Source organism: Antennarius striatus, chromosome 13 (assembly GCF_040054535.1).
Source record: "Antennarius striatus isolate MH-2024 chromosome 13, ASM4005453v1, whole genome shotgun sequence".
Classification (NCBI taxonomy): Eukaryota; Metazoa; Chordata; class Actinopteri; order Lophiiformes; family Antennariidae; genus Antennarius; species Antennarius striatus.
The window spans coordinates 5,053,910-5,081,210 of NC_090788.1; the positions used below are offsets into that span (position 1 = coordinate 5,053,910).

A 27,301-nucleotide genomic window follows, 5' to 3' on the forward strand; every position below is an offset into this window, starting at 1 on the left:
CAGATCACCAGAAGGCAGAGGTAGGGTCTGGAAACAGACAACGGCGATATCTAAGGGAAACAAGACTCTTTGCTATCAGTATCAAATGTCTCGTTGTCAGTTTGCCCCGAAACTGGATAAAACCAGCTGAAAAACCTTGGCCTTTAATGATTTCTATAATATTCTTGGCATGATCCCCTGCAATTTCATTGCCGTGAGTCAGCAGGATGTTTGCATTTATTGGGTTATGGGAATAAAGATTTTTTTTTTTTTTTACTTTAAGTAATTTGGGATTGTTTGCACTAATATGGTGTGACAGTGGTCCAAGTGATAGAATAAAGAAGCAGGCAAATCTCTGCTATCATTTTGCCTTACATAATGTTCTCCTTGACCTACTTTCTAGTTTTTAAATCATACTAATGCTCGCTGTGAGAGTGGATGAGAATGATATTACAGGGTACAGTGGGCTGTGAGGGGGCATTTCATTAGAATGATCAAATACCCATTTTGAGGTTCTTTTTTTTACATATCAAGAGGACGGTCTTTTTCGAAGTTGCACAATAATACAAATCTTTTTAAATGAGTAGGGTACATTTAACCCAATGAATTATAAAACGAGGATGCATAACCTGTTCTGTGGATATCTCACAAGCAACGTAACTGCCAGTTGGCAGGGCAGACTATAATGAGTGGAGCACTTCAATGAGATTAATCCTGCACCTGGCGCTGGTTCCCATCCTGGCATTCAAAAAGAAAAAAGCTGGTGCAACCAACAAAACCAGATTCACTGTAATTATTTCCGGCAGTCTCAGAATCTAAATTAGCAATGAGGTTAATAGCTGAGTCAACCTTCAAAAACAGGGTTGTGTGAGGTGAGGGTGACACAAACATCTCCACAAACCTGTTAGCTGAGCCGGCTGCCTAACTTAGTAACAAACTACGCTGAAATGTGTGAAGCTTATGATGCAACGACAAAAGAATTACAGGTGGAGAAACCAGACACAATGAAACGCTGACGTTTTGTGAGACTGTCTAACATCTCAAAAACACTCAAAACAAGCTGTAGATAAGATTGAAATTTTTTTTTGACTCGGATTTTACGTATATAAGTTTTTAGGCCGTAAAAATACAATGTAACACTTCGCATAACCGCTAACAGCTGCTAACGGTGCATTATCAAGACACAAGCCGTTTCCAGGTCACAACGATAAAATAAGAAACAGTATACTCGCCACCTTGCCACCTCAAAGGACCTCACACCACCCCTGCCTTTTAGTTACACAACGTGGAGAGGACCCAAGTACAGGCTTCAGACAATCAGGTAGCAATGTTAATCTTTGAAAGACTCATGCGACGGCTCCTCAGACTAAACACTAGAAAAAAAATTAAGCTTCGATGAACTTATTTAATTACAAGCACAGATTGAAATGGAGCACCTGCCAGAAACACCAATTTCGAAAATCTTGGGTGTCCTCAACGGGTTTAGATGTTATATAAGGAGAAGAAAAATGTACAAGTTATGAAAAAAGAAACGTTCACCTCCTTTTTCTATACACTTGGGCATTAGGATGTGACTTGCAATAAGAATGATGACAAGAAATTATTCTTGGAAAAAGAAACAAAAGGGAACTCAATATTTTACAGGAAACTTACTGGTGTGTATTTATTTACTCATAAATCTATATCTTTAAAAAGTTCATGACTGTTTTAAGACATAATTCTCTTTACACACATTTACTGTAAAATTTGCTTCAACAAGAAATAATAATTAAATACAAGAAGGCCTTTGCAATTTCATGTCTTACAAGATAATGTCTGACCCCAGGATGACTTGACTTTAGTGCTACTAATGAAGGACGGCTATCTTTGTATCGTGACTGCAAAGAAGAGTAACAGAACATGTAAATGTTAAATAATAAGATAAAACACCCTTTTATGCAGGGATTAAATAGACCAAGACACTTAAAGCGAATTCTCAATGAGAGTCAAGATCAGCCAGATCAAATTCACATCTATAGATGCTACGACAAACAGCACTTTTAACTTGACCTCCTAATTTGAGTGCTGGCCTCACAGTTAACTCTTAAAAGCCATCATCTGATGGTTTGTAATACTGTCTGTGATCCATAGGCCGACACTGATCAGCTCAGGTATCGGTTGTGTTGAACAGCAAAGACGTGATGCGGATCCTCTTCATCACCTCATCTTTCTTTTTTCTCTCCATCTCCTCTTATCTTGTGTCACTTCCTTTCTTAAACATGAGCTGCAATCCTTTTTCTTAATATTTTCATCTCTTGCCGGTGCAGAAAGTAAACACAGGGTCAGCTGATATTAATGCGCAAAGGTCACCACCCTCCACTGAGTTAGTCTAGTACTGAAAATAAATTAACGTGCACAAACTGATTGCACAAATTAATTTGAAAGGAAAAGAACTTCAGCTTTAGTTTGAGTTCACCAGTCTGATATTTAATGTATAAAACTGGTGTTAGCTAAGGAGCTAACTCTATCAAGTGAACCAGCCGGCGTAACAAAAGACAGATGAACAGATAAATGGGATGGACTGATAGATGTGGCATGAGCTGTTTGTTTTGATGGTATCTGGAAAGAACTGGTATGAAACAGAAGACTTGTTCAACTTCTGTGGTTAACCTGCATTGGGATCCGATGAATTCAGCTGCCAGTCCGGTTTGCTGACACAACCAGAACAAAGAGTTGTCGTCCAGCCAAAGATGAGTTCCTTTCTGACAAGTGCTTCATGACTTTCATCACGTACACCAACGAAAAATATCAACTTCCAACGATTTCCCAACATGAGTGAACAAAGGGGTCAAGATGTCGGCCGGATTTTTAACAAATAAAAAGACCTGACATCCTGAACATGATCTAGGACAGGGTTCACTAACTAGTGGCACACGGGCCAAATTCAAACCGTGAGAAGCTCCTATCAGGTCCGAGAAGCCCTTTGACATAAAGATGAACATTTTCGTCATTAAAGATACTCTGGAGTCCCAGGACGACCAGTTGCTAGCAAATCCTGCTGAGTAGAAAGTCGCTCTCCAACAGAGAGCTACACCCCAACGAGACTCTACATTCAACAGACCGCTGTACTGGATGTACCTCCCGACTTCTAACTCCCTGAGTGGTGAGTAGTCTCTTGGTGTGTTGCCAAGCTGAGGGGTGCGGCGACGTGCGCGGAGGCAGAATAAAGGCGACACACCAGGACCCACGTTGGATGAACAGCGGCGCCGATCCCGCTGCACACGGCGTCCTTCTTGCCAACGGCCATCGTCTCGTCAAAAAAACTGGACGATACGCGACGGCGGATCACAGTGATAACGGCGACCTAGCTGTAAGAGAACACCCCGCCACGAGTTAGCAATGGAGCTATCCAGCCGCACCCACTTGTGTGCAAATATGTGATTGGACAAGAGGAAGGGGAGGGTGCTACACGTGTTTCATTGCGTCATCGGTAGACGGCATGAGTAGTAATAAGTTTAATGTTCTTCTGGACTGAAAGACATTCATCTCCACTTCAAATATGAAGTTTATCCCAATAATACTGTATCTTAACCAGCCTGAGAAGAGAAGAACTAAAATTGTCCGAGGGGTAAATTATGCCAAAAACATGTCACTGCAAAACTGTTCACATTCTTTTCAAGCAATTTCAATCAAAAGCTTTAAAGCAAAAGCAGCAGCTTAAAAAGCAGGAAGCAGATGAAACAGAACGAGTGTCCAAAGCTTTGGGTCTCGTTCCGGTCATCAGTGCTCAAACTATTGCTGACTTTCTATCTCAGCTCATTTTAATTACTTTCCTACACTTGGATGCCTCATGTTGTCCCTGGCTGAGATTTTACGTTGCCAAAATGCAGACGTAAAGGTTTTGGTGGAAAGGATTCCATCTTCATCAATGACTAAAACAGACAAAGACTGACAAGACTGTCAACTAACCCCAACTGGCCAATCACTCTACTGTAATGGAAGATGGCTGTGAGGCCAGAGAAAAGCAGGGACAACGACACCCACGCTATGCTACGAACGCTAAAATGCTAACACACCTGTTCTGCCGTGGTTGGGGAGGTGAACGCAGACACAAATCATGCTCCTGTACCTTGTCATCCTTAGCTGGGGAGGCTGATACAGGTAAAGTGCAGTAATCAATTTGCTCTACTGGCAGGAGAGCCGCTTTAGAATACTAATCAGGCTCCAGCCCTCCCCTCTTCCCTCATCTCGCCATCCGTCCTCCGCACCGCCCCCTCCGCCTGTCTCCTTCCTCATTCACCTTTCTCATGACTTGACACCCCCCAGTGCCCCAGACCTGACCAAATGCTAAAGGAGGGCGGGCTGTCTTCTGCACAGATAACTGCTGCCACTAATCAAGCCTACGTGCACCGGGGCGTGGGATTAAAAGAGCTTGCACAGCTTGACTCAGGCACTGAATGGCGTTGGCGCACGCACACACACACACACACACACACGTAGACGCACAAGCAAAACACACACGAGGTCAAAATAAAAACTTCTAGCGAAACCCAGCAGCACCTCGTCCCAGAAACGCACACATGGACACATGGGGTGGGGGTGGGGGGCTCCTCAGAGTCGAACAAACAACACAACAAGGTCAAGCGGAAGAGCTGATGTTAGGTGAACATTCTCAGACAATATAAAGAACACACAAGAGGAGATTAAATCTAAATTTACTCCGCCAGTCCACACGGGGACTCGGTGGCGAAGCCACCCATCTCTATCTCTCGGAACACATGTCACGCAGGGAACGGCGGCGTCGCGTGAATCTAAAGCGGGAAAAAACGGGAACAAACTCGACTGAATTGACAAGGCCCTAATTCCTGTTGCAAGGATGGGAGTGAAAATGGAGGGGGGGGGGTCTCATATCAAACATGTAGCAGAGATGCCCGGAGGCTGTAACAAAAGCGTCATCAATGACACACACACACACACACACACACACACACACAAATACACAACTATACGGCGGGAGTGTGTACGTCTGTGACAAAGGACGAGAGACAAACGCCACCCGACGCATCAGCAGGGATATTTCATTATGTACATAACGAGTGCCATTAATCGCTCTTAACAAGAGGACACAACCTCACCTTGGCAGTCTCACACTCGCAGCAGGGAGGTGGGGGCGGGTGGGGGTAGGTGGAGGGTTGGGGGGGGGGCAGAGCCGTGGAATTATCTACAGTGCGCAAAAGAAATTAAAATTCGCCATAGTCGAGGATCCGCCGCCGCCTCCTTTTGACCGACCACATCGTGGCCCGGGGCGGGGGGGCGGGGGTGTTGGTGAGGGGGCGGGGGGGGGCAGCAGTCATATAGAAGCTGCTGATCTGATCGGCATGAAAATGGACAGAATAGTAAAAAAAGAGCGAGGAAAAGATGACAAGGCGGGGGGGGAACAAATATATAAATAAATGGAAAAAAGGGGGGGGGGATGCCGCAGTGGCAGTTGCTTGCGGGGGCTCATGCCCTTGACATACTGACATGGGTAGAGGAGGAATGGGGGGGGGGGGGACTGTCATGTGACACTCTTCTGATTCGCCTGAACGCCCACCATGCCCACCTGGCGCACACCTCGCCCACCGTTGAGCGACCTCACCCCTCCTCTGACCTGACCCCCCCCCCCCCCGCCATCCACCACACAAACATGCATACACCAATTCCACCCCTCTGCAGTCCCGGCGCCCTGTACGCCCCACCCCTTGTGCTATGCACCCCCCACCCCCCCTTACACCCTCTCCCTCCCCCGCGGCTGTGCAGCAAGGTCAGGCGGGTCACCGTGTCCTCATCTGTAATCCGCTGCCATTCGTCAGCAGCCCCGGCCCAGGCTGGAGGAGAGAGAGGCAGGCGCTCCGACGAGGGGAGAATGCCCAATTAGGCAGCTGTCACACACACACACACACACACACACACACACACACACACACACACACACACACACACACACACACACACTGAACTCAGCACAGGAGGAGAGAAAGAAAGGGAGGGATGGAGGCTGCAGAATCAGCCTACTGTCCACAGACAGACTGGAGGTGGGGGCGGGGGTGAATCCTTTCAGCTGTGTTTTGTGTGCACTGGTACTGGTGTGGTACTGTGTGTGTGTGTGTGTGTGTGTATGTGTGTGTGTGTGTGTGTGTGTGTGTGCGTGCGTGTAGCAGTTGGGGGTCAACGACAGTTTAGATATGTATGAATGCAACCTGAGGTATGTCAACAGGAGGGGCAGCAGACTTCTGAGGATACAGCAGCTAAGTGAAAGTTTACGACGGGGGGCGACCGCTATCGCAAAATAATAAAGGGTGTTGAGTATTTCATCGAGTGCCTCCCCCCCATCTATCGCTGAGATAGATCAGATGAAAGGAGGCGGAGCTACTGGGAACAGGAAACAACAAAGTGATCTAAAGGCCAGAGGGTCAAGGCGAACCCAGCAGAATGTCTTTAGCACCTGACCAGCAGCGGGATTGAAATGGATGAGAAATATCCCATAATTGGATCATTCATCAGCGGCAAACACGTGTGTTTGGAGTAATGGGAAAACTAATCAGCAGAAACGATGCAGAGACCAGACGACTCCACGTCGAGCCATCCAGAACTCACGCCTCCACCTACATCGATTGTTTCATCATTTCGAGTCAGAACGGCGTTGTCGAAACACTCCGGCCTCAGCTGGCGAGAGGAAACCACACTTTCCACCCATTCTGTTTTGAAATGTCAAAGTTCACCAGGGTTCATCGGTTAGCTTCAAATCCAGCTTTGAGTGGTTAGCGTTGGAAACGGATTGCATCACAAGTGCGGGGGACACTTATCCCATAAATCCTGTCTGAGTAGAAAGTACAGTTCATAGACTCTTAGGCTGGTTGTCATACATATGTTCTTTTACCCCCTTTGGGCGGGGGGAAGAGTTTCACAGGGCTACAGGTGTCTGGGGTAAACCCGTAACCCCACGCTTACAAAACAGAAGGGAGGACAATGCAGACGCAGGAAAAATACCCTGTTACATTAATATAGTTAGAGCATGCAACGGGGATAAACAGCGAAATCCCCTGAGCGGCCCTCCGCCGAGACGGCTTCCTCTGCTGCAATTTCAATGTCAATTTATTATTCATTACTGGAAGTGACTTTTTTTTCCAAAGTAGCAATGCTTTGGTTTTCATTAGAATTCCGTTGCTGTAAATCCATTTACTCTTTATGCCACCTTGTCTCAGTAATGTGATTACTTTTTTCTTTTTTTTCCAGTAGGGAAGTACAGTGAAAGGGATTACAGTTTGAAAATTATTCACTTACTAATCAATGGATCCAGATGTAAATTCTGACTGCTCCTTAAAATTAAGGAGTAAAACCCCTTCACATTATCAAGGCATCTATTTTAGTGTATATGTAATGGGATGAATGGAGAGCCTGACATACAAATCAAAGAGATAAAAATGTATAAACTGTGCATATGCTCATGGGATTATGCAACAGAGATTATAAAATATGCCGACTGTGTTGACTGGCGCTCATTAAAACAAGGGTGATTTTGAATGTCTGGTCTGGAGCAGTCATTTTGAACATTTTATTTTATTTTATTTTTTTTTGCAGATGACACTCAACTGTGTTTGAAGCAGGATCTTCCTAAAAAACACCTTTTCTTTATTTACACTAAAGCAAACCACATCAGAACAACGCCGTTCAACCACATGCTTAAAAAATAACACGCCTTGTTCCAGAACAAAAGAGCAGGGCGGATCAGGAGGACGTCACGCCGCCGCCCCAATCTGAAGACGTTTTCGGTTGTTTTCATCCTTCGAGCTAATCGCTACGTGCTACATTCTAAGTGTTACATCTTGTAGTTGTGGGTCACATATATTACAATGTTACTACCAAATAGACACCCCCTCCTATACGTCTCTTAATTTTTTTAGGCTATATTAAAAAAACTTTATTCTTTGGGGCGGAAAGAATTTGGGATGACTCTTTTTTTTAAAAAAATCTCATAATATTTGGAAAAAGGTGTAATAACGCGCGATACGAGCGACTCTAAAGTTCATCTCAGAACACCTTCCTTATTTCCACAGACACAACACATAGTTCTGAGAATACTTGAGAAATATTTGTTAGGCTTTATCACCGCGTCTCCACCCGCTTCTGTGATTGTTATTATAATGACTCAGAGTTCTGTCAGCCAGTCCTCGCTCTGTTCTTCCAGCACTGAAAGTACCTCGAGTGCTCCCAACTTTTCAGATTTTAATCTGTGATGTCATATTGATGCATGGCCTGAAGCGGCTTCATTAGAGGCCTGACTGACTTTGGGGAATTCATAGAACGTCTGCTTGTACTTTCGCATCTACCAAGAAATTTAGATGACGTTGATAGCTTTGTTCCAGAGAACGTAAGCTCAGCTTCGTCCAAAAAAAATCTCCCAAAGTACTTTCACCTTGTACTTTTTTTTTTTTTAAATCCCAAATCATTTCATATTGGTAAAACATATTGGCGAAATAAGAGCATAACATCTTCTCAGGGCTTAATTAAAGTGCATAAAGCGAGAATGGATTCCGGAAAAGGTAAACCCTCTTTCATTTCTATCAGAAGTGGGGGTCAAAGTTCAGACCCTCTGTTACGGGGCTGGTAGTGATCCAGAGTTTCTCCTCAATACGATACCTGCTGCCAAAAACAGAGACCTGAGCAGAGGTTCTGGGGCTAATAGATGGTTTCTGGAATCACGACAACACTCTGACGCGCTCCCCCTGATGTGAGCATCTGTGCGCCTTCGTTGGAGAAGACATTGAGCAGTCACGTCACGGGCGATGCAAGGCGACACCCACCCACCCGACCGACCGACCGACCGACCAGCGGACACGACGTAAACAAGAAGTGGACAAGCCAGTCAGCGCAGACTGGATCCTCTGAGCGACGCTCTCAGGATACACGGTCGATATTCAGCGATGAGCCCCGCCCCCCCCCCTTTTTTTTAATGACGATACCGTAATGGAAATGTGCAACCGCTACCTCCACAAATCCCAATTAACACAATCAACAAGGTTCAAGTTGACTTTCTGATGTCTGTCCAGAAACCGCAGATGAAAAATCAATTAAAGTTTAATCGATGTCCCAAGCGAAAAAATATGACGAGCGTTATCTTAATGAACTCACCTGTTAGACTCCAATAAGGTCTGTGTTTATCAAATACTGGCTGAAGATTACATAGAAATAAAATTTTTGAACTACTTTTATCTTAATAAGCATCTAATTTAATTATTATGTTGTACAAATTAAACAGAAGCAATTGGAATATTCAAAAATTTTACATCAGTGTTTATGCTAAAGTTGGAGCAATGCCATTGATGCTTTCAAGTCATCCTTCACCTGAAGGAGCCCACAACACTATCGCATTAAAGTCTTGTAAAATAAAACACGCATCCAACCAGAATGAGACAAAGTGCACTACCTGTATGTTTTTTATTCACAGCCGATCATATCAAATATTAGATGTAATGTCTGTTCCCCAACCACAGCAGCTACAACCCCCCCAGTCTGCGATGCGGTGAAGTCGAACACGGGGCGTTCGACAGCTTTGGCAGTTCTTAGCGCTGAGATACCGACAATAATTTCAAAAGACCTGGATATGCGACACGCCTGTATGCAACCGAACGCCTCCCCTCAGATGATGGGTATCAAATGAAGTGCTGGTTTCTGTATCATCACTTTTTTTTTTTTTTTTAACCAACACCCAGCTCAGGACTGGTCCGACCTACTGTAACCAACGTCCCCCCGCATGACCCCGTTTGTCACTGATGAGCAATCGAGTTCATATCCATTCAGTCGATATTCATTGATTCGACAAAAATGCTCATTCCATTTCATTTAGCTGCTATTCAGAGCGATTTAAGCAAGGATCATACTTCCCATGTCGGAACTCTTTAGTTTGCGCGACATAAAATACTAGCATCAAGGCCTGTGTGCGTTGTTATGGCAACAACAGACAGGACAGCTCCTCCTCCTTTCCTTAAAAAGACATCACGCGAGAAACATTATATATATATATATATATATATAATCGACCGCACGTGTGTGCCGTGCAACCAGTTGGAATCCAGAAAGCATGAAGAGAACTCTTGTGCGTTTGTGTTGTGACAGTTTGGTATGAAGTCTAATAACAAACAGTCACACGCTTTAACCGGCAGCTACTTTCTATATCGACACCACCCGAACTTGATGCACAATAGTTCACGGGTGTGTGCGATCTGGAGTGAAATGCATGATGGTCAAAAAAAATAAAAAATGGTGACATTCATTTAAGTGAAAACACATTTGAGTCTCAGCCCTCAACTGGCCGCTGTCCCTTTAAATAACTTTAAGACCTTTTTTCTCGACTTTACCTCCCTCCCCTGAGGTTTATCACAGTGACTTCTCTCTTCCATCTTTCCCTCTCCTCTCTCACACACACACACACACACACACACACACACACACACACACACACACACACACACTGGAGCTGGCAACTACAAAGCAGTTACCCAAGCATCTCTTGGCTCTGTGCAGAGAGAATAAGACACTCTCATTACTGCCCTTAAAAAGCTCTTGCCCGAACAAAATCCACCCTAGACCCAGACGCCTCTGCAGAAACTTACAGGAAAGATCCTTCTTTTTTCCACCTACAGCTCATTTATGTGTGACAGTGTGTGTGTGTGTGCATGTCTGCGGTCGACGTTTTTTGCCCCCCCCCGCTCCCTTGCCGTTCCCCTTTCCTGTTCCTCTTTAATGTCACAGGGCTGGCTCATATGACCTTGAGCAGCAGTGTTGGCACGGCAAGAGCGAGAGCTGCCTCGCCTGCGGGCGCCCTTGAACTGGATCTGCAAGACAAAAAAAAAAAAAAAAAAAGCCTTCACGAGGCCTGATAGACATCTCAGCCCCCCCTCCCCCCTCCTCCCCCTGAAGTTATCCTCCCTATTTCTCTTCAGCCCTTTTATTCAATCTACGCCACTCCTTATCTGTTCCCCCTGGTGGGAAGAGATTTATCAGGATGCTGTATCTTTAACCTCTCTATCAGACCGAGATAGAAACAGAATTTCAAAATGTCTGACCGGCCTGCACTGATTTATTTTTAAACCATCTCCTCCTCGAACAGAGCCCGGCGTCGTTTCATAATGTAGCGGTGGTGGTGTTTTGTTTTTTTTGGGGGGTTGGGATGGAGGGGGGGGAGGGGTCTTTATGGAATACACCTGTGTCAGGGAGGTGTCCGTCCACTCCAGAGGTGTTGTTTATGAACGAGAAAATTCCAAGCTGCTTTTCTCCCACACTCCGCTTCGAAGCCATTGGCACAGAGTGACCTGTAGCTTCAAAACAAATATTCCAGCCTCAGTTCCAAGGATGAGTGGCTTACAGCCCGACCAAAAAGCTCTCTAACTAAGAGAAGGGGGCGGCGCCTGGAAGCCATTGTTTTGACAGGTTGATGATGACATGCTGGGTCCCAATGAAGATTTTTTTTTCAAGGAAAGCAGCACGGTCCAAAGTCCAGCTCTGCCCCGTTGAACTCTTGCACCAGAGCTGAGCCTACTGTAAAAGCACAAAGAAGGATTTTTTTTTTTTTTTTATCAACATGCAAATATTGCTGCACCCTCCCTGTAACTGCAGCTCGAGGGCACCGGGCTCAAGTAATACAGTAAATATTTGCACTGCCTTGTTAGCGATGTGTTCAATACTGAGACTTTTGAAAATTCATAACAGGCCATCTCTTTTGACCTGACGGCACACACACACACACACACACACACACCGCGGGACAGCGTGTGAGGCCAGCCCAGCCCTCCTGCTAGTTCCCTTCATGGCTGACCTTTCAAAACTGCAATGTTATCACATGTCATACGCAGGGCCTGCTGGAAACCATCTGCTAAAGGCACTGTTGTGGCTTCTAATCACAAAAAAATCAACAAAATTGGTCAGAGTGGCCAAGCGCTGGTTCTGACTGGTTCCTCTCCCCAACCACCCACTCAGCACGTCTCACCTTCACACATACGCACATAAAAAGACAGACGCTGACACGCATACAAGCCCCTCAGAGGTTGTTGTTGAGCGACATGAGCCACGAGCAGTAGCCTCAATTAGTGTTAAGGGGCTTTTGCACAGAGACATGAAGTTCTGGGGCTAAGAATAACATTAGACAGGTCTGCAGGCTGGCAGCGGCAGGAATCGGGAGTAGCGGCGCTGAGGAGAGCCGGGCTGCTAATCCGATTCCCCCCACCACCACCACCATGTTCAGCCCTACCTCGGGATATTATGTTATGTTTGTTAGTATGACACCTTAGCTAATAGAGCAGCTTTTACACAGAGCGAAACCAATGTGATTAACATTAGTCAAGACTAAAATAGGAGGGTTTTTTTTTTTTTTTTAATAAAAAGACACAAATTCTAATGAACCTTGTGCTAATTTGCTATTAAATCCCCCTCACCAAACACAGACATCTAGTTTTAAATCAGGAGGATGAGTCTGTTGAAATATTAAAAGGCCCACTATAGATTCCCACTCCCCCCAAGAGCCAAAAAGCACGCTCGGTTGTAAAGATACCACGGCGTCCTCGGAGATTCATTACAGGCAGATTTGTTCCACATAGTGAAATATGAGCGAGCTCTACTGCCTGAAAATTGCACTGCTCCATAAGTGGACCCCAATGCAAGAATAAGCCCCGGTTCTCAGTCATTTGTGAGGAGAACAAGCCCAGCGTTTAACCCGCTTGGTCAAAGAAGACACAAAGGTTGTTAAACAGTGAACCGGAGACATCCCACGTGAAATAAATATCACGGATACGTGACGATCAGGGCTGAGTGCTGGCAAGGCAATGGTGATACGATATGTATCACAAAAACCGAGGGTTACAATTCAGTTGGAGTGGCAGGGTGGTATACGGACAGTCTTAGTCTAATTTTAGCAAAACTATAATAAATAACACACCGTCAGAAAATCACAGTGAAAGAGTTTTGCTTCTAATCCTGAGAAACGGTGGGATCATTTCTCTATAGAAGCAAAACATCTTAAACTTGAGGCAGTCAGAGACTGCAACATCCCATAACACTCCTGAATTTTAAATTTTACTCTGACCTACTTTCAGGGTAGGTCAGGGTACGTCAATGGATGTTGCAGTCTCTGACAATTTTACCCTGACCTACGTTCACAGGTCAGGGTAAATCAAAGCATAGGTAAGATCAAAGCTCTGATCTACCTATGCTTTGATTTACCCTGACCTACTTTCATAGATCAAAGCACTAGCTTTGATCTGTGGTCTTACTCACCACTGGCCTTCTCCTTCATCTTTCTATCTTATCCGGTTCTTGAGTGTACAAAAGTTGAAATTCGACCTTGACATAGTTTTCTCAAGGTCAAGGTCATCATCTCATGTTCATTCCCTTTGCTGCCATAATCTGCTTTTTGTTTCATCTTTCTACCTGCAATGGTTGCGAAGATATTTGGTGGACTAACAGACGGACGGACGGGCGAACACGCAAGCACTGACAATTCCGATACACCCCCCTTGTAAAAGATGTAAAACACCCTTCAGCACATCCAACAGGTGAACACGCCCCTTTGACCTAGAAACGGTAAGTTGGAATCAGCGTTAGCATCAGCCATCTTGACTTTTGACCCTGGAAAATGTGTCAAGATAAGACCGACTACCATTTTAGAATGGTAATGCCATCTATTGTGAACTCTGATGAGATTCAGGGATATGACCTTTGCCATCACATAGACCCCCAAAGATACCCAAAATGCATCACCTGCATGAATCTGAAGGCCGTCTCTGCGACGGTTCACCAGCTGGGGGAGTAAAGACGGATGGACGGAGGACAAATATTTGTGGATGACATCATCCGCATTTTTTTAGATAGTAATTTACCCAAAATAAAGTCCACACGAAGGAAATTTAAATTTTTTTATAAACGATAGGTGATTCGTTTGAGCAGATGTTTCAAAAGCTTGTTGTTGGTAAGTACCAAACATCTCTCGAAAGACAACTAAACAAATCGTCTCTTTACTTCCTGGCTGCTTTGGCATTGGCACAGATGATATGCAAAGAGGTCACTGCGGCTGAATAAGCATCTGTTTTGCTCGTTTCTAAGCCACAGTTGAACTTGGTACAGTAAATAACCTGACCTGAATAAAGTCAAGCAAATGTGGGAGAAAGCAGACTATATTTAGCAAACAGCAACCCGCGTGCTGGAGCCGGAGAAACGTGAAAAGATCCTTTGCTTAAAAGTGCGTGTGGCGAAGGCTTTGAGCTTGTCAGGTCTGACTGCGGTAATCAAACGCTATTACTGAAGACTGAGAGGGGAGAGAGGAACTTATAGGAGGTGGCAGGGCTTCAGAGACTCCTGCTCCACTGTAATGCCTACATGTGCGTGTGTTTTTTGAAGTGCGTGGCTGGGGAGTGAGGAGACCTCAGCGCTCAGCTTGGGGCGTATAATCTATGGTTCATTTGCAGCTTTTCTCCCCAGTATGACAAGCCGTTTACAAGACGTAGCCTCTGCCGCTGACCCAGTTCTGGAAGGCTGCGTCTCGCGACAAGGCCCTGCCTCCCCATCAGGCCCTGCTCCACGTCTAACTGACGATAACACCACCACCCTCTGCCTCTGTGAACTGTGGGAAAAAAAAATAGGTCGCCCTGACCCACTTTTCTTCTTTTTTTTTTTTTCCTCCCCTCCCTAAGATCGTGCAAAGAGTTGTGCAGAGCATGATCGAGGGAGACATTGAGAAAGAGAGAGAAAGAATGAGAGAGAGAGAGAGAGAGAGACAGAGATATGATTTTTGATTTTGAATATTACGTTTATACATAAAAGTCAAATTACAAAATAATCACGTTGACACGAAATCCAAAAGTGATTCATGTAAAGAGGATTCTCGATCGTACTGTGCGTTTTCTGAACAAAGAAACATCTAACCTTTAAACATTTATCAAACTAAAAAAAGCAAAAAACTAAGAAAAAAATTAAGAAAAATAATTTATCCATTCTCCACAATCATCTCTTTTACTTTTTGAGAGAGAGAGAGAGAAACAAAAGGGAAGAATCTTTGTGATGAGTTCCTGCATTTTGGTGATGTGTTCCTGTAACCTTTGGAATAGAAGAAACATTATCAAAAAAAAAAAAAAAAAAGTTCATGCAACAATTTCTCCTGACATTAGACACCATCGGGTATCTCAACACTCCTCTTCCTGGTGGTCTCTATCTGTGTCTTACCCAGAATGCTAACTAGGATCCCCTGCCTTATTTAAACACATGTGAACACACTCTGTTTTGCAGTCACTTAACACCAATGAAGGTATGACATGTCACCCAGCCGGAAAACTTGGGAGTTTTTCTTGGCTAGGGGAAGCTATCATGAGGCTAGCTGTCCTGGGAGTTGCCCTAATGCTTGGTAGCATGACCTTGCCCCCCCCCACCCCGAATGCCTCTGTGTGGGTTAGGACAGCTCGTGATATATCTCAGATCACGCAAGATGCTCTCATGCAACCCCCCTCCCCTCCCTAAGCTGCTCTTGCTCATGCAACCCTCTCTGAATCCCTTTATACATCAACCACGACTCCCATTGAGAGACACGCTCCTCCGATAAAGGCCCAGACTTACATTCGGTTACAAACACTTTGTTTTCAGATGGCCTTGGTATCAGCGCTGGATTCCTGTTTGAGTTGTGAAATGTCTCATCAACACACACTCTTGACTGTTAATTTAAATATTAATGCCCCAGCCAAAAACCACCGCACATCGCTCGGTGACTTGGTGTCACTTGGCAACCTTTGTTTAGCTTCTGCTCAACAGTTATGCGTAGCATTGCAAGTTGTATCTCATTATTAGTGTTTCAAAAACTTTGACCTTTTCAGATCAAACTACTTCAGTGACAATGAGGCGCGTTTTACCTTCAGACTTAAAAAAAATTTTTGATCTACTTCTGATATCAATGTCTGACACGATGCATGATTGTTTAATCTGAGGTTTGGTTTAAAGGCCATATCCGGGCCGGCTTTTCATACATTAGCACGATTTCACAGATCTTAGCCTTTCTTAAACCACAGAATTACTAGTGGATGTCAGATAGCTCTTTGATCCTTATCGTTAGCCTCGCATTAGACATGCCAGATCATAACCCTCACTGGATGCTAGCAAAGGCACGTGTTTGCGTGCCTACTTGTTTGCATCCCTCCATTGCTTGACACTCCAGAGGAGCGCTGACCTGCTGCTAAACTTTCACTAGCCCATTGCTAAGTCCCTGCGTGCTATTGGTGACCTAGTGCACACAGACATGTTGGTGCCTCAGAGACCTATCACGAAGCACTGCTGCTCCACTTTCCTCTGCTGCCAGACACGCTGCTAAACCCATGGAGCTCTGCTGAATCTTAACTCTGGTGTGGAAAAGTGCAGAAAATATGGCTGTTGGCGCAAGTAGAGCAGAGTGTCAGGTCTCTTTATTTGGCGAGGGCTGGTGGAGGTTCTAGTTCCTGTTAAGGGGGTGGATATAGGTCAAGCCCTGCCTCCTCGTAAGCACCAAGGTCAACACTGAATGGAAGGGAAGGTGGCTTAGAGAGAAAGAGGCCCTGGATAAACCACATTTGTCTGGCTCTTGTGCCAGCACTAACCCCACAAGTGTAAACACTGTTACACAAGCCCTCAGCTCCTCTCTGCAAATCCTTGGTGTGCTACCATTAAAAAAGGGTCTCACATGTTGATGCCTGGCTCTAGCATCCATTACCCTTCATAACCCAAACAAGGCTTAACTTAGAATGAGTCCAGTTAGCAACACTTACATCCCGCTGCTCTCTCTGGATGTAAAACTGTTACACAAGACAAACTCCAGCAATAGGTTGAAGCCAAAAGTCAACACATGCTAGCTACAGCTTACTCCTCCAGCATACAGCAATTCCAGGTGGGTGGCAAACCAGTATCTGATTTTAAAAGTCACGTCCTAGCAGGAGATCACCTTTATATTAGGTGTGTCTGAGTCTCTCCACACAATCAAGAAAGATTATTAAAGTGCTGGGACCACGGGGGAGAGCACTGCGCCATCAGTGCCAGGATCTGGAGTTCGGCTCCCGCTGGGGCCCATCCGTGATTATAGTAAAAAGTCTGATAAATAAGCCCTCAAATATAATTTTAATACTTGTCAAAGTGAAAAAGTAAAGGCACTCTAAGTGTTCAAACATCTCTTGGCGTGGGATATATGCTCATCTAAATCACCTAAACGCCGACAGTCGAGTCTCTCCGTCCATCTTGGCCACAATGCTTAAACCTGTCTTACTCTATCCAGAGTCTGAAGAGACTATGAAACCCAAGACCCTACTTGCATCAAAGATTAAGGTTCTTTTTGTCTCAGTCTTAAACCCAATCCTGGTTCTCCCACTAATTCCTACCCCTCTGTTCCTGAACTCCCCTGTAGGAAAGTGTGTCCCCTTTGTTTCGGGGATGGAGGGGTAGTGGTCGTCCAGGCGAAATGTTCTCAGACACACACTCAAAACAGAGGGGTCAAAGAAAATTCCAGAATGTGAACAGAGGCATAAATGTAAGATAAATAACCACATAAATGAATTAATATTTATTCAAATATTTTACTATTGTTGATATAAATCAATGCGTACTAGGATTATTGCAGTACGCACTTTAGAAAAATGACTATTTACATGTTTTTACCCATTAATTTAATTCAGGTCAGGTCAGACGTATCGTGTGTTGATAATGGCAGCAGCAACAGGTTTGTATAAAACAACAGTATCTTCAATGGACTCCTGAACAAACCAGACATCTAAATACGATTTCCAGTAGATTGCGTGAAGGGCAATTTTTCATTTAGCTAAATTAAACTTAACTTAATTTCAATTTGGTACATCACACTACATTTTTCTTACATTCAAGCAGGTCTGTTCAATGTGGGCAAATGTTCACGCGTTTGCCTGCAACTTGCATAAAAGGATAACAACAATAAATCCACTAGATTAGCAAATTCTTTAAAGACAAATCAGACTAGAGCGGAGGGTGATCGAATCATAGCCAAGTGAGCCGGGATCATCTACCCAGCCATATGGTAAACATATCCAAGAGGCAAGAATGTAAACTTACTAAAATAAAAATACTCAAACACTGTAATGAGCTTTAAAGAGAGACAGAGAGAGACAGAGAGAAAGCGGGGCAGCTGCAGGGAGCGAGTGAAGGCAACTGCAACAACACAAATCCTAGCAGCCAGCTCACTCTGGACATGAATCAGTCTGGATTTGAAACAACCTTTCCCTGACATACGCTGGTATCAGTGATTAAGAGTTGAGAGGATGACTAAACTTGCTCATTTCATCACCGCAGCCCGACCAGTTGGAAACCAAATAAAGATCCGGGCTGGGCGGGGATCGTCGGAGTTGCAAATGCTAATTCGAACATGACCTTGACCCCGCTTCACCTTGGGGTGATTACCGGATTGAATGACAGGCCCTGCAGCTGCATGCATGCACACCCGTATCCGCTGTCTCCGCCCCCTCGTCCTCATAGACATACAAGGTCAGGAGAGAGGATAGGGGGTGAGGCTGGGTGAAGGGTGTCACATGATTGGATCTCTTTCTGGAGAGTTACTTAAAAAGCCCTTTAGCAATCAGGTCAAGGTCGTGTTTTTGGCCTTAAAGCTACAGGAAAATAGACACGTCTGTGAATGTGAGCGAGGGAGAATGAATAAAGACAGACAAGCGGGAGGAGGGGTGACTCCGTACTCCTGCAGCAGTCCTGGGTCCTTGATAACTTGAAAACACAAGCTATGATTCTATTAGCTGTATTAATCTTCCTGCTTAGTGGACACTTTTATTCAAAGTCACTTACACGATTATCACTCTTGCGCATCTCCTTTCATTTCTACAGCTGGATATTTACTGGAGGAATCCAGGTTAATTGCCTTCGCTCAAGGGTAGAGGGTGAGTAAAGTATGAGCCAGCAATCTTCTGGTCACCAGTCCATTTTCTCATGGTAATAGGTCATATGGCTGCCTCAAGTCATCAATGCCATGCTCTCCGGACTATCAAATGGCCTCTTTGCTACCGTGCTCCTTCTAACATTGCAATGAGAAAGCTGGACATCTGAGCCTCAAATTTTTCGGTGTGTTCACCCTGCTCTTGCGTGGACAGGCTGAATGGTGCCACCTAACTAATGGATTTAAAAGTGGGCTGAAGCTTCACAAAAAAAGAAGAGGCATGTTTTAGGAATTCAAGAGACCACTTTCAGCACAAGAAGGGGGCTGGGGTTATGCCAAATGTGCTCCATAACTTGCTTTGAAGAGCAGGAATGCATTCATTCCTCCATTAAGACATGTGCCACATATTTAATCATCCGCGCGATGAGTCATTTATGTATTTTGTTGAAATATTTAATGACGACGAAAAGGGAATCTGTAATGAAAGAGCCATTACAAGGCCGCTGTTCATGCATCCTAGCAAACAGAGCCTAATAACGTATTACTTTAGATCAACAGCAAATCATTTCGCTTGTAACAATAGGCACACATAAAAAAAAGAGGTATTTCAAAGAGGAGTCGATGTCATATCTCTTTTGGGAACCCAGATAATGCGCTGCAGGTCTATCTGAACTCACATAGCTCAGGCTCTCCGTGGCCACCCGCACAGGTCCCTTGTTGCCCAGCAACAATTCAGCTCATCACTAGAAGCCAAAAAGTTACACAATTACCGCTAACGCCAAAGGAGGATTTGGATTGAGTAGAAACGTTAACAATCAGAGAGTTCTATCAAACTTCTACAAGACGTCAATGAACGAAGGGAAACCCCAGCTCTCGTCTTTCCCAACCATCCTGAGTAAGAAATGTGAAAGCACATGAGCGATCACATGATCTTACTGAAGGTAACCCAAATATTGACAGAAGAAGGCGTACTATGATGAGCAGCTCTCAGATTCATCGTTTAATGATGCCTGAATTTTCTCCGAACTTCACCCCTTTGGCGGCAGAAACAAATCTCGCCGACGGAGGCTGGAAGCATATACTGCATATGCATCCTCCCCCCCCCCCTCCCTGCCCCGTCGTCCTGTGCAATATATCCATCATTCATTCATAAATTCTGAAAACTCCCTCTTTAGTTAATTGCCTAGGAAAATTTAATTTCAAACGAAAGCTTTTAAAGGAGAAAGATATAATTAAGTTGCGGGGATCTATCCGTTCCCCTCCTGTCCGGGAGGGGGGACGAGAAGACGGCGAGGTTTGCAGCTCTGCACCGCACTGCTCCATGTCAGGGAAGTCATACACCCATGTTTAAAGCAGAACGTTACGTAAAGCCTCCTCCTCTGCACAGGCTTACTGCACCAGACACTGTGTCCTTGCCTGGGCTGCTCAAGGTTCCCAAAAGGACAGGCTGCTAAGAAGTTGGGAAGGACGGGGCCCTGTGATAGCCTGCAAAGAGAGGGAGAGAGGGAGGGGAGAGAGGGGAGGTAGGGAGGGAGGGAGCTGCTGCCTGTGACAGCTTTGGACTTTGAATTCAGCGCCAGACAGGCTCATGCATCAATCCCTCAACTTACAAAGACAAGCCACTAACCTTGACGAGGCCAGGGACTCTTCAGGAATGAGTGGCATTTTCACTTAGCCCCCGCTCCTCCTGCCACATAACCTGGTTAAAATAGGACAGCTGAATAACGGCCGACCTCGGTCTCTGGACTTTTCTGACCCTTTGTTCTAGCCTTCAACCCCTTTTGGCGTCTTTGACGATGCCAAGGACGTATGCTGATCCCGATGCCCCACCAGAAGCTGGGTTTTCTTTCCAGCCAGGCCCAACAGGAGCTGTACGCCGGCTAACTTTTAATCTACGTGCAACACCTGATTGTTGCAGCTGAAATCCGATCTGGAAATATCAGCTGTCTTTACACTGAGTATTCCTTTGCAACAGGGAGATATACACTGTCTATCCATGTAAACACAGGCTGGGTATTCTCCCGTCTGTGAGCATCTGTCCTCATTCCCCTTGGAGCTCTCCGACTCCGTCATGCCTGACATTGGCCTGCTTGTGACAAAGCAGAGACCTTCCCCTTGTCTTACTGCAGCATCCTGGCAGTGCACTCACCACAATGGTAGTGAAATCTTCCTACTGCACCTCTACAGCCTGAGGCCAGCAGCTCTGCTACAGGAGCAAGGGAGGCGGCAGAGAGGGAGGGAAGGAGTCAAGGAGGAAGTCAGCTCCTATTCGCTCCTCTTTGCTCCTTTTACACGACTGCTTGGTGGAAAGTTAGGCTTCCGTGGCTGTTGCTTCACGTGGGTAATTTATTTGACCGACAATCTTTCTCTTTTAGCCTCCGTCCCCTTCGGTGAGCAGTTTCAGCAAAGTCTAAATAATTCACGGCAATTGCAATCAGCAGCGATCAATCGCCGGAGATAATTGAGGGGCCTGTCATTGCGCCAAGGCCAAGGTGAAATGTGAAGGCGAGGGGGTGGGAGAGTTGGAGGTGAGGGTGAAGGGGGATGAGGAGGAAGATGAGGAGGAAGAAGACAAGGAGGAGGAGGGGAGTCATTCAACAGATGAGCTCCGGCTGCTATAGCACTCAGGGGTTGCAGAAGGAGGCGTCCATCTTTCTTTCTTTCGCATTTTGTCATTCCAGCCCGCATCCAGGAGCGATGGCTGTAAAGATGCATTTAGCAGTTCCTGCCTCGTCATCAAAATGAGCCCCATTGACTTTGGTTGCCTTCTGTTCACAACAGAAGCACCAACAGGAGCCCGAGTGATTGTCTCTGAACGAGATAGCGCTGATGTATAACCAGCAGCCTCTCACTGGAGCCTATCTTCTAAGCGGCACACAGTGGGAATACTCTAAAACTGCCTACGCAACCATCTCATTTCAGAAAGGGAAATTGACTTCAGGAGTTTTGTGCCTTGTTTTGTGATGCCGTCCTGCTCTTTGGATGCTCTGGTAACAGAATATCATGAGAAAACACAGTGACATAATGACTAAACAGCAAGTTTCTATTTGGGAATAAGTAAAATTTGCAAGATCAGGTGAGAACAGTGGAATCCCACTGAGATTTATGACTGAATAAAAATGTTGTTCAGTATCGTCTCGATTTCTCAACTCCAGGTTGACTTTGTTGTGTTGCATTTTGTGTTATTGCTGTCTCTACAGAGTTCACCATGTTTGCGCAAAATGCATTGAGAGATAAACAAGAGGAGTCAAACAGAAGACGAGGGCGCCTCCTCTGAAGACCCTGAAAAATGACCATTTAAACTGTCTCATCATCTACGACACAGATATGTCCATTCGACTCATCAAACGTCACAAGTCTGATGATGTAATTTACGACGTAATTGTTTCCGTCTCATTCTCTTCGCCCAATAACAGCCGTATTATTGGGTGTTGTTATGAGTCGAGCCTCTACTGAACAAACAAACCATAAAGAGAACAATAAAATGATTTGGCTTAATGCATGCTCCGCACAAGAATTATGGAGACCAAACAATTAGAGGAATGAGTATGTGGCCCAAAGGTCTCATGTTGGAATCCTCAACGGGACGACAAAGTATGGCTCTGTGAGCAGATGAGAAATTCCCCTTCTATTCCTCAATATCTACTGTCAAAGTGCCCTTGAACAATGTTCGATGGCCAACACCACAAGTGCTGGGCAGCTCCCAGGTCTGTAATAAATCAAAAACTCTGCAGTAAACGCATGACACTTGTTCTGGTGGATCGCACATTAGTTTGTTTTTCTCAGTTATCAAAATTGCCGGATGCCGTCCTCGACTTTGTCTTCCCCCACCGACAGACAGCGAGGGTTTGAGGCGGCGCACACCAGTAGCTAGAGAGACTGTTAGCAGAAGTGTCTGGGCTCTTACTCCCATATCTTTGGCATCACCTTGCATAACACCCAGCTATTTAAAGAAGAAAGAAAAGCCAACCAAGTCGAAGCAAGCCGTGCAATTCGGCGATTACATTTCTGCTTTTATGCTGCAATCGCCTTCAACAATCTAGAAAACCTGCAAAGAAAAAAAAAAAAAGAAAGATATGTAGGACACACCTGCAGAGCAATCGCACACATCAAAACATGCCACTTTCATATGGCAGCAGAGGCGATGGCAGATAAGATTCGCTGTCATGAAAGGCAGCCAGTGGATAAGAGACTAGAGTCCAGAGTCCTGGACTTTTGACTCTTCAGCAGCCTCAACATCATTTGCATTTGGACATTTGAATGTCCTCCACCTGTGTTGCAGGCGCCGACACATCACTCCACAGCAGCTCCACACAAAAGCTCATGGTCCACTCCATTATCCAACAAAAAAAAAGGATCCTTGGGTGGCAGCGCCGTGGCAAACCACTCAGACATTAAGTACTTTTGCAACTTTAAAGCTGGGCTATAAATGTGCAGGTTTTTGTTATCAATGGCAAATGAGGACAAGCTGAACTACCTTGAACATCTTGTGTAAGGTCAGGTCAAATAATTAAGCAGCTTAAACGTTCCAACAAAAGAAAGGCTAAAAGCCAGACCCCCAGACGCAGACAGTATTTAAAAAGGCTTTAAAGAACTTTCCTCCACGTTAGATTGTTAGTTGTAGAGTGGTTCTGTGAAAGGTAGCACATTAACTCAGACCTCCTGTTTTTTTTTTTCTTATTTAATCCTCATATTACGACATCTGTAGAGAAGCTGTGCAAATTGGCCTTTGAGAGCGCGAGGTTACCGTGTACTCTGCCCGGTAACAAACTTCAGCCCCTGCCCTTTCGCCTCCACACTGATCCAAAGTCCAATGAAGCAACAGGACAGTCAGTAACACCTACGCAGAGTCTATTCAGTCAGCCTCCATGGCTGCTAGAGAAAAAAAGTCTAACAGTCTGTGAAGTATATCAAAACATATCTGACATGATGGTACGGTGAAGTGACAGGCTACGACAGGCCGACAGCCGGCAACACAGGGAGCCAGGTAGAAAACAACCATTAATGGGTCACGATTGCAAATCATGAGTGACTGCTGCACATTTTTAAAAAAAGGCCAAATGTCAGCCTTCCTCCTGACTGTAATTCAGACCGGATGTGGCAATACACAGCAATACTGCTGGACAACATTTCAGCTGCCTTCACCTGTGCTGTGTTTACTGTTCATGCCTGGGGATTAGTCCACTTCCCCTGAGGAGACGCCATCATGCAAACCACAAAATGACACCCAGAGAGCATACACAAGTATGTATGAAAGGTACAATTGATGGGTACACATTAATATGATGTAGAACCAATCTCAACCTCCCCAAAATATGAGTTAAAGCCTCCCAGTGAGGTGTGATATGGACACAAATGGAGATTTCACATTAAATAGTGTTAATTCATTCACAAAATATATTCTAACACCCTATTCATGACTGGAAATCAACGTGTCACTACAGCTGGGTCCTTCCCAACACCTTGGGGTTCATTTAAAAGCCTTCCTTTTTAATTTTTACATCCCGCAAAGAGGTGATGAATTGTAATTACATCTCACGAAGGGGATGTATTTTAATTGTCAGTGTTTGTGAATTTGTTCGTCCCGTTAGTCCACCAAATATCTTTGCAACCGTTGCAGATAGAAAGATGAAACAAAAAACACATTACTCAAGCAGCAAAGGGGATGAAAATGACATGATGACCTCGACCTTGAGCAAACTAGGTCAAGGTTAAATTTCAACTTTTATACACTCAGGAACCGGATAAGTTAGAAAGAGGAGGGAGAAGGCCAGTTGTGAGTTAGACAATAGATCAAAGCTAGTGCTTTGATTTACCCTGACCTATGAAAGTAGGTCAGAGTAAAATTTTGAATTCGGGGGTGTCGCGGGATGTTGCAGAGTCTGACTGCCTTGTTGTTGTTTTCTAGTACAGTCATTATGCTGAGTTTTGAACTGCCAGGCAGGAGACCTAGAGGAAGACCAAAGAGGAGGTTTATATAAATGTAGTGAAAGAGGACATGAAGGTAGTTGGTGTGAGAGAAGAGGATGCAGAAGACAGGGTTAGATGGAGGCAACTGATTCGCTGTGGCGACCCCTGAAGGGAAAAACCCGAAAGGAGAAGAATAGTCATTGATGTACAGAATTGTGCAAATGTGACGAGTTTCCCATTGGTGGTGCTAAAAGCGACTTCAAAACTGGATTCTTGTCTCCTGTATTCACCCTATGTGATGAACCACGTTAACTGTACATGACAAGTCATTTGACACGGATACACCTACAGTGTGTGTGTGTTCTGTTTTAAACGAACCCAACAGGGTGGATTTTTATTCATCCGGGCTCCTGATGATTAATAAAAAAAATAAATAAATAAAAATAAAAAAAGCCTGAAACACACTTGAAATTGCGCTTGAGGTTCATTTTGGTCAGATTTTCCCTGATATTATGAGCCGTTATTACCGATCAGAGGCTACAGACCGTGGCGGTTATTACCGACAGACTACCAGGGCTCTCTTTCGGGTCGGAGCCCATTCTCCACATGCAGCGTTTTCAGCGCACCGTCCTTATGCGCCTCTGGTCGAAACGCTTTTTCCTATCTAAAAACACACGATGATCCAACAGAGTCCTGGACTCCGTGTCCCCACTATCCACCCCCGTGGATTTCCACCCCGCCGACGGTTCTAATTCTCCAGATATGACAGTGCGTTTATCCGCGGATCCCCTACCTGCGGTGTCCAGACCTCAGTCAGCCGGAGAGGCGCATCGTTATTATTCGACAGGAGGAGGCAAATCCAAAGAGAACAGTCGCATCGGTCTTGACACTCTTGGCAGGAAACAGAAATGGCGAGGGCAGGCTTTCGAATTAAAAAAAAAAAAAAGAAAAGAAAAAAAAAAAAAACGGTCGGAAAAAAAAAATGTATCGCTGTTTTTATGGTTTTGAATTTTGTTTTCTTCTCTTTTCTTTTTTTTTTTTTTTTGCGCTGCGGCCGAAAGAGCGCTGAGCTGTGCGGCGTGCAGTCAAGAGGAAATTGTTTATTCTCAGCGTCGGTCCCCTCGCTGTGGAGAAGTGAGCAGACACGGACACACTCCTCCTACTGACTGCTGCTGACACCACCCTTAAAGGAACACTCAGCCTCCTGCTGCACGCGCGCCCACCATCATCATCATCATCATCATCACCATCATCATCATCACCACCATCATCATCACCACCACCACCATCATCATCATCACCGTCATAATAATAGTAATAATACTAATAATAATAATTCTAATAAGGGGGACTGAATTCAAAATTTTACCCTGACCTACTTGCATAGGTCAAAGATCAAAGCTTGTGCTCTGACCTACTTTCATAGATCAAAGCTAGCGCTTTGATCTATGGTCTTACTCACACTGGCCTTCTCCCTGAACTTTGAAGCGGGATGTAATAATTTAAGCAACCAGGAGATGTAACAATAGTCTTATGAGTTTTTACATACAGTATTAAGATTAAGATGAAAGATTCAATTTCATTTATTAATTCCCGAAGGAAAATTATATGCTGACTCTAGTGTTAGATTTTTTTTTAGGTTTTAGGTTAATCACATGTATAGTATATATGTACACACACACGGGGGGGGGGGGCTGTAAGCATGTAGATGAGAGGTAGAGCAGCGGGTAGCTCCTTCATGGTGTGCCTCAATGAGCAGCTTATAAACGGGACGGCGCCTTGCTCATTGGCACCTGGGCAGTGCTCAGGAGGTGAACTGGCAACGCATTGGAATTTTCTGCCTGACACGGGTCTTGAACCGGCGACCTTCTGGTCCCCCCAGCCCAAGACTTACTGGACTGAGCAGCTACTGCTGCGTTATTTTGCATTAAGGCATAAAAAAAATAGTATTTTATGTTTTTCTGATGTGTTTTTCGCTGAAATGAAGTTTCGGACTTCATTCCGTTCTTTTTCCACCCAGCAGCTAAAGTCCCATGACGCTCTGAGAAGAAGCCTCCCTGACCGGATTCCTAGAATTCGGTGTCACATTGGTGTAATTATTAGTTGAGTATTTTGCTGACAATGATGTTCTTCAGAGTCTATCTCTGTGAATACATAAAAAACATCACCAGACAAATATTTGAACCCGTTCTATGAAATGATGCTGAAGACATCAAAATCATTAGATAATACATGTAGAGTCATGTGGTGAATGAGTCAAAACTGTGAATGAAGCATAATAAGAATTTATTTCAGCTTTTTAAAACAGCCGTCTCTTGTTTGTTGACTGATTTGTTGTCTCTTTGTTTTTCTCAAACCTCTCTTATAAAGCCTTATAAATCCAGGAATTTTACTCAGTTCCAGATCAGATCCAAACTGGTGTCATCCCTGTGTGGGATCCCAGGTAGCATCCTGGCTTTCCTCCAGCAAATGAACCATTAGTTATAG

General features: G+C 44.8%; 1 protein-coding gene across 1 annotated transcript in view; it reads right to left on the reverse strand.

The window, feature by feature from the left end:
• The window catches only part of nrip1b (nuclear receptor interacting protein 1b), a 37,071-nt gene extending 10,738 nt beyond the window's left edge, over positions 1-26,333 (reverse strand). The window contains exon 1 of the mRNA XM_068331354.1: positions 25,608-26,333. The gene's annotated coding sequence lies outside the window, so the exon portion shown is untranslated. The remainder of the gene's footprint in view (positions 1-25,607) is intronic.
• Between the last annotated feature and the right edge of the window lie 968 nt (positions 26,334-27,301).